The following is a 9,366-nucleotide window of genomic DNA, read 5'->3' on the forward strand; positions in this document are numbered from 1 at the left end:
GCTTGCAAGTTTTTCTCCAATAGCTTCAACAGATAACATTCAAGACTTCAACACCAGCTAAAAGCTTAGTTTCAGTAAAAATACTGAGTTAGTAACATTTTTAGATTCAGTATGAGTATTCTCAAAGTTTGTTTTGTCATAATTTCTGTATGTTTTTATTACTTCAATTTTATGTGCAATCTCAATGCTCTTTTTTTATTTAATTTCCCCCACTTCGTTTTTGTACATTCCCAATTTATTCCCCAAGTTTAAGAATGAATTTCCCAGATTTAAAACTGATTGTTTAATCTCTTTTCAACTGTGTTTCATTTTTAATATCAACTGTTCTATGTTTCAGAATCATTCTTCACTCTTTCATATAGTTTGAAATAGATTTAAAGAGTCATATTTCATATCAAAATCTCTCTGCTATACTGTTTCAAACACCTCACCCTCTTTAATTGTTTTTTATACTGTCCCTATGTCTGATACCTCTTTATTCCCCTTCACTGTCTCAGATTCTATTTTTGGCTCTGAGATCATCACTTTGGCTAAACGTTTTTTGCATGTGCAAAGCACAAAGAATCTAATGTTTTATTTATATAAGAAATCACACTGTCCTTAACTTGTCCATCTGCTTCTACAGACAATGCCAGATCCTCTATCGTCCAGGATTTATCCTTTGCCTCAAATCATATTTTCCAGGTCCGCTATATTTATTTTATTATTGATATCCTGCAAAATTTTAACATATTAATGTACACAGTATTACTGTCCTGGCATTTTCCCACAATTCTAATGGTTCCCACTTTTACCTTTACTGAAGCACATTGCTTTGTAAAAATGAAGTCACAAACCTCATTTGAGCAACTAGTTGGTTTGTCCTATGATTCTCCAATACTGTAAATCAATGAAGCATAAAAGGGAGAACACTAGCGTTTAAACATCAGTGGGATAATAACAATTGAAACTGTTAAGGTATGCTTCTGTCATAGTCCATTGTAGTGTTGTCTTCTTGTAGGTTCAATCATCTAAGAGATATAATTCCTTGCTGTTGGTTGCAGAAGGGTACACAGGTCTATTTATGTGCTGATTATTAGTATTGGAATTAAAAGTTTGAGATGTTCCAGACATGTTTATTTCTAATCATAGTTCACAAGTAAAACAAGAATGAGATACTTTTTTCAAAAGAACATAGTAGAGTCCAGACTACTGACTATCATTATCTCATGCCAAAAACCAACTCAGATAGAAAGTGACTAGCACTGTCCATGTCACATTGCAACTTAAAGAAGTCACAAGTACATACTGACTGTTCACATCAAAATCAGAATTTAAAAGTCAGTAATATTTTATGAAATTTACATTGCTGAAGTTCTTCAAATTAGAATCTAATATTTATTTAAATTGTAGTAATAACAGATTTGAACCATTTCAGAAGTTTCTCTCTAAATTAAAGTGAGCCGCATGGGATTAGCCGAGTGGTCTAAGGCACTGCAGTCATGGACTCTTCCAAGTTTCCCCACATTCAGGCAGTATGCATTCCAGTCATCCTGAGTTACCATTTCAAAATTTGTAACAATTGGGACAAGTGTTTGTATACGCTTTCTTTCAGTTACTGCAAAATTTAGTTCAGAATAAAAAATGGAAGCTCAGAAAATGGCTTCATACCTTCTTTCACCAACTGCAGCAACTTCATCATGCAAAATCTCCAAGAATATTTCTTCCTCTGACGAAATTCTTAAGGTTTGCCCATGCCATTTCAATTGGATTTAACTCACAGTTGTATGGTGGAAGTCACAGAACAGTGTGTCCACGAGCTTCAAGTATTTTATTAATTTCAGATACTTTGTCTTCCAGCTTATGTCGTTTAATTCAATCAAATAATTTTGTTTTTCTCATTGTCAAATCAGCTTCCACCTTATTTTTAATAACCATTCAATCATTTTGCTTTTATTCGAGGACCTGAAGCTTTGTTGTGCTCCTTGTTGTGATATGAAGCATTGTCCATAACAATAACACAGTTCGGTGGCAGATTCGGAATTACTTTATTCGATATCCAATTAGAAAAATTTTTGTAGTTCATTTGCCCATGATAGTCTCCTGTTGCACATTCCACTTTATTAATCAACTGTGTGTTGGGTAAGAACCCATCTTTTGATCCAGTATTGACCACTATAATCCTATTGCTTCCGCTAACATTGTCCATAATGCCATCAATGCCAGGACCCTGCCAACATTTTCTGTAAGTAATGTTGTCCACCCAAATTTCATCAATATAAAAGAATTTTCTGCCTAGTTCCCTTAGTTTCCTCACTTGGATCAGGTACTTACATTGCCAGTCATTTATATCTGTTCTTTCTATCAGAAGCTTTTGTTTACTTACAGATCTTTTCCAGGTAAATCCCATTTCACACAGTGTCTTGTATAAAACATCTTTCTGCCAAGGAAAATGTATTTTTTGTTTCACAGCAGTAAGTAATTTCCGTAATGTCAGCACTATTTTTTGGTTTATGTAAAAGTACTCCATTGTTTGTCGAATGACCGATTTTTTGAAACTGTCTATAAGAACGGGTTTCCTCCCTAAATTATTAGTTTTCCTTCACAGCGACTCCAGTAAACCATGTGGCTAGTTTTCGCGTTCCTTCCTTATGTGTCCTATTGTGGTGAGGCTGATGTTTGCATAAACTGCAGCCCTTTCATTGGGACTGGTAATATTAGCCAACAGTTCTTTTTGTGTCGCCTCCTTAACACACGCTGTAACAACATTAGGGATGATTGAATGCTCGTTACTATACAAATACCTCCTCTTCTTCATATTCTGCACATTTCTGTACAGCATAGAGTTTTACGTATTTAGTGAAAATATCATACAGGCCTACTATATATTTTACTCCCTCTTTATCTCTGGGATAGGGTCCAGCCACATCTAACGACACCATTTCTAGATGTTTGTTAGCCGCAATGGGATGTAGTTCTATCTGTTTGGAGATGTTAGAATGTTTTGCTTTTTGGCAAATGATACACTTTCTTACCACCTGTAGTACTCTTCATCTAATGCTGGGGAAATAACAATATTTAGCTATTTTATCAGTGCATTTTGCAGTGCCATAATGGCTCCAAGTATTGTGTTCGTGTAAGATAAAATAATCCACATATTCCTCTGGCAAACACAAGCGCCATTACTCTAGTTCAGGAGGTTCCCTAAGGAACAGAACACCTTTGTGAACAGTGAAAAACCTTTTTGGCTTTTCATCACCATTATGTGCAACTTTTGCTCTTACCTTACTCCAGCGTGTGTCTTCCTGATGTAATTGCTCCATATATTTGCACATGTGAACATAGAATGGTCGGAATGTTTTGTCCTCCATCAACATCACTCTTATTTCACCTTCCTGCTCTAAAAGATCGTAGAATTCCTCTGAGCCTTGTGGTAGTTGAGGAAGAGCATCAGCTATTATTTTTTTATTTCCTTTTATGTATACTATTTCAAAATCAAATTCTTGAAGATATGTACACCACCTGGCTATCCATTGGTGTAGCAATTTACAAGTTAACAAAAATGATAGGGACTGATGGTCACAGTACACTTTTGTGTGTTTACCCCAAAGGAAATATTCAAACTTTTTAAAGGACCAACTTACAGCCATACCCTCTAACTCAGTGACTGAATATGAATGTTCAGTTTTGGGTAAGGCGTGACTGGCAAAGTTAATTACTTTAGGGATGAGATTTCCCTCTTCTTCAACCATCTGAAAAAGGTATTCACCTAGACTGTGAGAGGACGTGTCAGTGCATAAACAAAAATCTGGTTGAGATAAAATATTAGCATTTAATAAGGCTCGTTTGATGTTTTCGAAATTGGTTTGACATTGCTTGTCCCATACCCAAGGTCTGTTTTACCGGAGAGAATTGAGTAGAGCATCTGTTCATAAGTTGGATGGGGGATGAATTTTCTGAAAAATTACACTAGGCCTAAGTATGCCTTTACTTGTCTTTTGTTTTGAGGAATAGGGCAATTCTTAATGGCATCAAGTTTTTTAGGATCTGGCGGTATGCCTTCCAAAGAGATTTTGTGTCCTAAACATTTTACCTTTTCTTGTCCGAAATTAGATTTCTTGAGATTTGCTGTTACTTCATATTAGGAAAAATGGCTCAATACTTGTTCAAATAATTTTAAATGTTCTGTCCAAGTGGGTGTAGCGACTAAAAGGTCATCCATATATAATGTTACCTTACTAAAAAGTTCGGGCCCTAGCACTCTGTCAAATGCAGAGATAAATACACCTGCACTTACGTTCAATCCAAATGGTAATACTTGAAATTTGAAGCTCCTGCCCCCACATACGAAGGCAGTATACTTCCTACTTTTGTCATGTAGTTTTATTTGCCAATATGAAGACTGGAGGTCGATTATTGTAAAAAATTTAGCATTGTGGAATTTCATAAGCCGTTCCTCTAAACTGTCTGGACATGTACGGTTTGGTACAATAATCTTATTAATGTTAAGTGCATGGACGACCAAGTGCACCTTGGCATCTGGCTCACACACAACCAAGACAGGACTACAATAAGGGGAAAATGATGGTTGCATTATGTACCATTTAAGCATCCTGTTAATCTCTTTTCTTACTGCTTTCCTCTTTGTCCATGGTATAGGGTACCAGGTAGAACAGAATGTTTTGTGAAGATACACTTCCATTTTGTACACAAAATCCTTAATAATATCTGGTATTTTTTCAAATACATGTGTATAAGCAAGTATCAGTTCCCTAAGTTCCGCTAGCTGTTCTGTAGACTAGCACTTTGATTCACTTACCTTTGTGCTTATTGTGTTGACATTTATTTCTTCTGCTCATGACTGTTCATTATTGTATGTTTTGACAAAGATAACTATGGGATTTACCAACTGAAATTCGAAGTCGTGAGTAACTTCAGTTTTACCTCTATTAGTACTTCCCCTGATTAGGTTTATTACAAATAATTGGTTATTTACAGTGAAATGACATTGACCTTTTCCTATATCAATTTATACTTGGTACATCCTAAATGTATCCATACCAATTAAACAATCAACTATTAATTTCTCTACTATCAAAGAATTGCATTGAACGGAAAACTGTCCCAATTGTAAGGGGGATTAAGGCTTGTATCTTGACTTCTTTCCATTTGTGACCAGTGGTAGTTTGTACCTTGCAATTTTACACTGGCAGTGTGGGTATACGTCCACGTTTCTTCGATTCTTGAAACAATCCCTGTGACATCAAATTAGTCATAGCACCTCAGTCAAATATTTTGGCTTTAATAGTAGCTTGTACCTTGCTCTCTGTCAAGTTTTTCTGTGTACCCTCATTACCTTGATACAGATCATCTCTCACATCATTACCATGATCCTATCTGATAAAGCAAGTCTCGATCAATCTCGTACTCCCACTCCTCTCCAAGGTCACAGAATGAGTGCCAACCATGTCCGATTCAAGTTTTCCGGCGTCGCGGTGGCACCGATCTCTAAGTTAGGCATAACTTCCACTTTGTTGACCATTGGTGTTTGGTTATGCCAACTAGTATCCTGAGAGGCTCTCAACTGAAATTCTCTTAGCCTCTGCATGTTATTCGGCATATGTGTGTCACTTTGCTGGTCGAATTCGGCTGTCTGTGGGTTATTCGGTTGTCTGTTATTGTTTTGCATTTGCCAAACAATCGGCTGATTTTTACCAGTAGCTTGTGTCTGCACATATTGTACAGGCTGGCCATACGCTACTCGCCCACTGTAATTGTTTTTGTTAAATTTTTGCCCATTTCTTTTATATCGACCTTTGTATCTGTGGCTTTCTCCATTGCCATTGTGATTACCATTACCATTACCACATTTCTGTGTGGGGTAAGGTTACCATCTGTGTTGTTCTACGAATCCGTTGTTTATTTGTTGGTCTGTAAAGCTCTGTGTTGCTATGGGCGTATTAACAGGCTTCGGTTGTACTGGTCTCCCTTCGTATATTAAATCTATTGAGTCCAGTACAGATAGAAAGTTCTCAGTGTCATGTTGCGGGATGGTAATGAGTTTTTCCTTAATGTGGGCAGGAAGATGAATGTTTAAAATTTTCATGTCTACTTGAGATACCAGGTTTGTCCAGTATCTGGTTTTATTCAAACATTTTTCAAAATAGCCCCTTAAGCTTCCATACTTGCTACTGAACTGAGCTGGGTTGAATACTTCACATCCGAGCCTCTCTTGTATGGCCTCAGACCAATACTTCTCCAGAAATGCCCTCTCAGACTGTTGGTTGTAGTGGCAACATTCCGCCATGTCCTTAGCCCATAGCAGAACGTCACCCTATGTGTATCCAACCAAAAAAATCTCATTTTCTGGGCTTTGGTCCAGGTACTAGACAAAACATTTCGAAATGCTCTGATAAAGACCACAGAGTGTGTTCTTTTCCCTTCAGAAGTAAATATCGGGAACTGTCGGTGCCTAAGTAATTCCTCATCTGCAAGTAATGTTGACAAATACGCCACACCGTCAGTGACAGGCATGTTTATGTTCGCTCATGGGATAGCACATGGCAACTGCGCTTGTTCAACATGTCCAACTGCCGGCAAGTGTTGTTGCATTGTGCAACCATCACTATTTTCCTTCGACTGGCTATCCCCATATAATGGGTAACCAGAGAAGGTATCTAACTTCTCTAAAAGCATAAGTTTGTTTTCTGTCATACATTGCATTGGTATGTCAGTAGTTCTAGCAACACTGCCTCATAACCTTTCTTCTGCTTCCTTTAAACCTGAGTCTGTTTTAGCTAGGAGTTGACTTTCTTTCTCCTTTAGAGCTTCTTCTACAGTATCTGCATAAATTTTGCATTCTGACACTACCTTTTCAGCAACGATGTTGCCCTTATCCAGCATCACAGCTTCAGCTTTTTCAGTTACTTCCATTACATCTGCACATAACTTATCTCTCTGTTTTTTCGGAAAATTCTGACTCTATATTTAACTCATCTAATCTTAGACTCAACTTGTGTATTTCTGTAGGTAGGTTTTTGCATATGTCTTGCAGCTTGCTGACCACGTTCGTCACATTTCTTACCAACGCATCCACTTGGGATTGCGTCTCCTGAATTTGAGAATATGCTTCACTGAGGTTTTGCAACTCACCTGCATGTTGTTCCTGTTTACACTCTACGGATGTTACCTTTCCCGTTAAAGTATTATATTGCGATACATGTCAGTAATTATTTCTTATTTTAGTTGTTTACCGAGCTCTGTCAACTTCCCAGATAATTCATCAGATAACTCAGTGCTTATAGTTTTGCTGACCTCACAGAACTGTTGGCTAATACTATTCTTGAAATCGTTCAATGCCTAATTTTGCTGTGTAAGCTGTTGCCCTATATTTTCCTGATGTTTTGTGAACTGCTGTGTAAACTGTTGTCCTATATTTTCCTGATGTCTTGTGGACTGCTGTGTTACATTCTTCAGATGCTGTGTTACACTTTTTGAAATTCCTATTGTCCTGTAAGCTGTTGTGTTATTAGTTGCATGAGTTGTGTCAAATTGTGGGTGTCACTAGTATTTACAATGCTTTTTCGAACTGTTTCCTGCTCTTGGCGTTCGCAACGTAGTGAGCAAATAGTCAGAGAAGGTTTCGCTGTCGCATGCTCCAGTTTCACTATTTGAAAAAATGTTTCCTTGTGAGAACTGAGAAATTGTCTCATCGATTGCCATGAAACTGACATCATGGTTAGTTATATTACCAGTGTCATCATTTCTTAATAATGAGATGCCAAGCCATCAGGCTATTGACGAGTTGGCACATTACTTTCAACTGTTCCCAGATTTCCAACATCTTGGCATATTGTATTTTGTAATGAGTTTTCAACAATGGTCATTTCCTTTGATTCCATTGTGCACAGCGTTTAACAGAATTATGAAAAGAAAAAAAAATGATTTTCGAAGACGAAATTTTGTTTGTATCGATACTTTTCAATTAAAGCAGATTTATATGTGTATTCATTAATGATCTTGATTATTCTGTCATACGCCCTTACAGAATTTGAATGACTTATATTGAACTTTAATGTTGACTTTACACAAATGTTAATCTTTCCTATAGAAATGCACTTTCTATAAAGGATATTAATTGGAAGGAAAAGAGGTTATATACTGCAAGAGAGATGGCACCAAGCGTGGCCATATAAGCATGCAGCATAGCAGCTTCCTACCTTAATCGCTGAAATTCGCATTCCTGGCGCATCTCGGTTGTGGGCAGTACTTAATTTTTAATTTGCTGCTTCAAGTTGTTGATAGTTCCAATCTCATGAACATGCAACAAAGGCCTCATTGGTTTCTGGTAACGATACAATGAGCCATTTATCTAAAAAACAATTTATCTCAACAACTGAAAGGTCTGTTCCGCTCGGCGCAGTCCTGTCACGGTTGCCATTGAATAATGGTGGGGGCAATAAAATGTAATATATAATGGAAACTGATTAAAACTTGCTTTTTAAATAAACAAGTGAAAGAATAGTCGAAAAGAATTGGAAGGTACACATATCATGACTGAACTTTAATTGGCATTAATATCAACAGGTTCTCAAAATTCAATACATATATTCAGCATTTAAATTTACGTACTTCTTTTTCTTGTTACCACTATTGTGCATAGAGCTTGGTATGACAATACTGTTTCCAGATCGCTCCTCTTCTGCTCACGTAAATATTTCTTGTCTGCTTCGATCGTCTTGATGCGGGATTGTTGGTGCGCCGCAGAATGATGAACAGTCGGGTATGGGGTATGGTAAGGTCTTATGGGACCAAACTGCTGAGGTCATCATTCCATATATATATATATATATATATATATATATATATATATATATATATATATATATATATATATATATAGAGAGAGAGAGAGAGAGAGAGAGAGAGAGAGAGAGAGAGAGAGAGAGAGAGAGAGAAACATTCCACGCAGGAAAAATATATCTAAAAACAAAGATGATGTGACTTACCATACGAAAGCGCTGGCAGGTCGATAGACACACAAACAAACACAATCATACACACAAAATTCTAACTTTCGCAACCAACGGTTGCTTCATCAGGAAAGAGGGAAGGAGAGGGAAAGACGAAAAGATGTGGGTTTTAAGGGAGAGGGTAAGGAGTCATTCCAATCCCGGGAGTGGAAAGACTTACCTTAGGGGGAAAAAAGGACAGGTATACACTCGCACACACACCCATATCCAACCACACATACACAGACACAAGCAGACATTTGTAAAGGCAAAGAGATTCGGCAGAGATATCAGTCGAGGCAGAAGTACAGAGGCAAAGATGTTCATTACAGGTGAGGTATGAGTGGCAGCAACTTGAAATTAGATTGAGGCTTGG

This window comes from Schistocerca nitens, chromosome 4 (genome assembly GCF_023898315.1).
Source record: "Schistocerca nitens isolate TAMUIC-IGC-003100 chromosome 4, iqSchNite1.1, whole genome shotgun sequence".
In the NCBI taxonomy this organism is placed as follows: Eukaryota; Metazoa; Arthropoda; class Insecta; order Orthoptera; family Acrididae; genus Schistocerca; species Schistocerca nitens.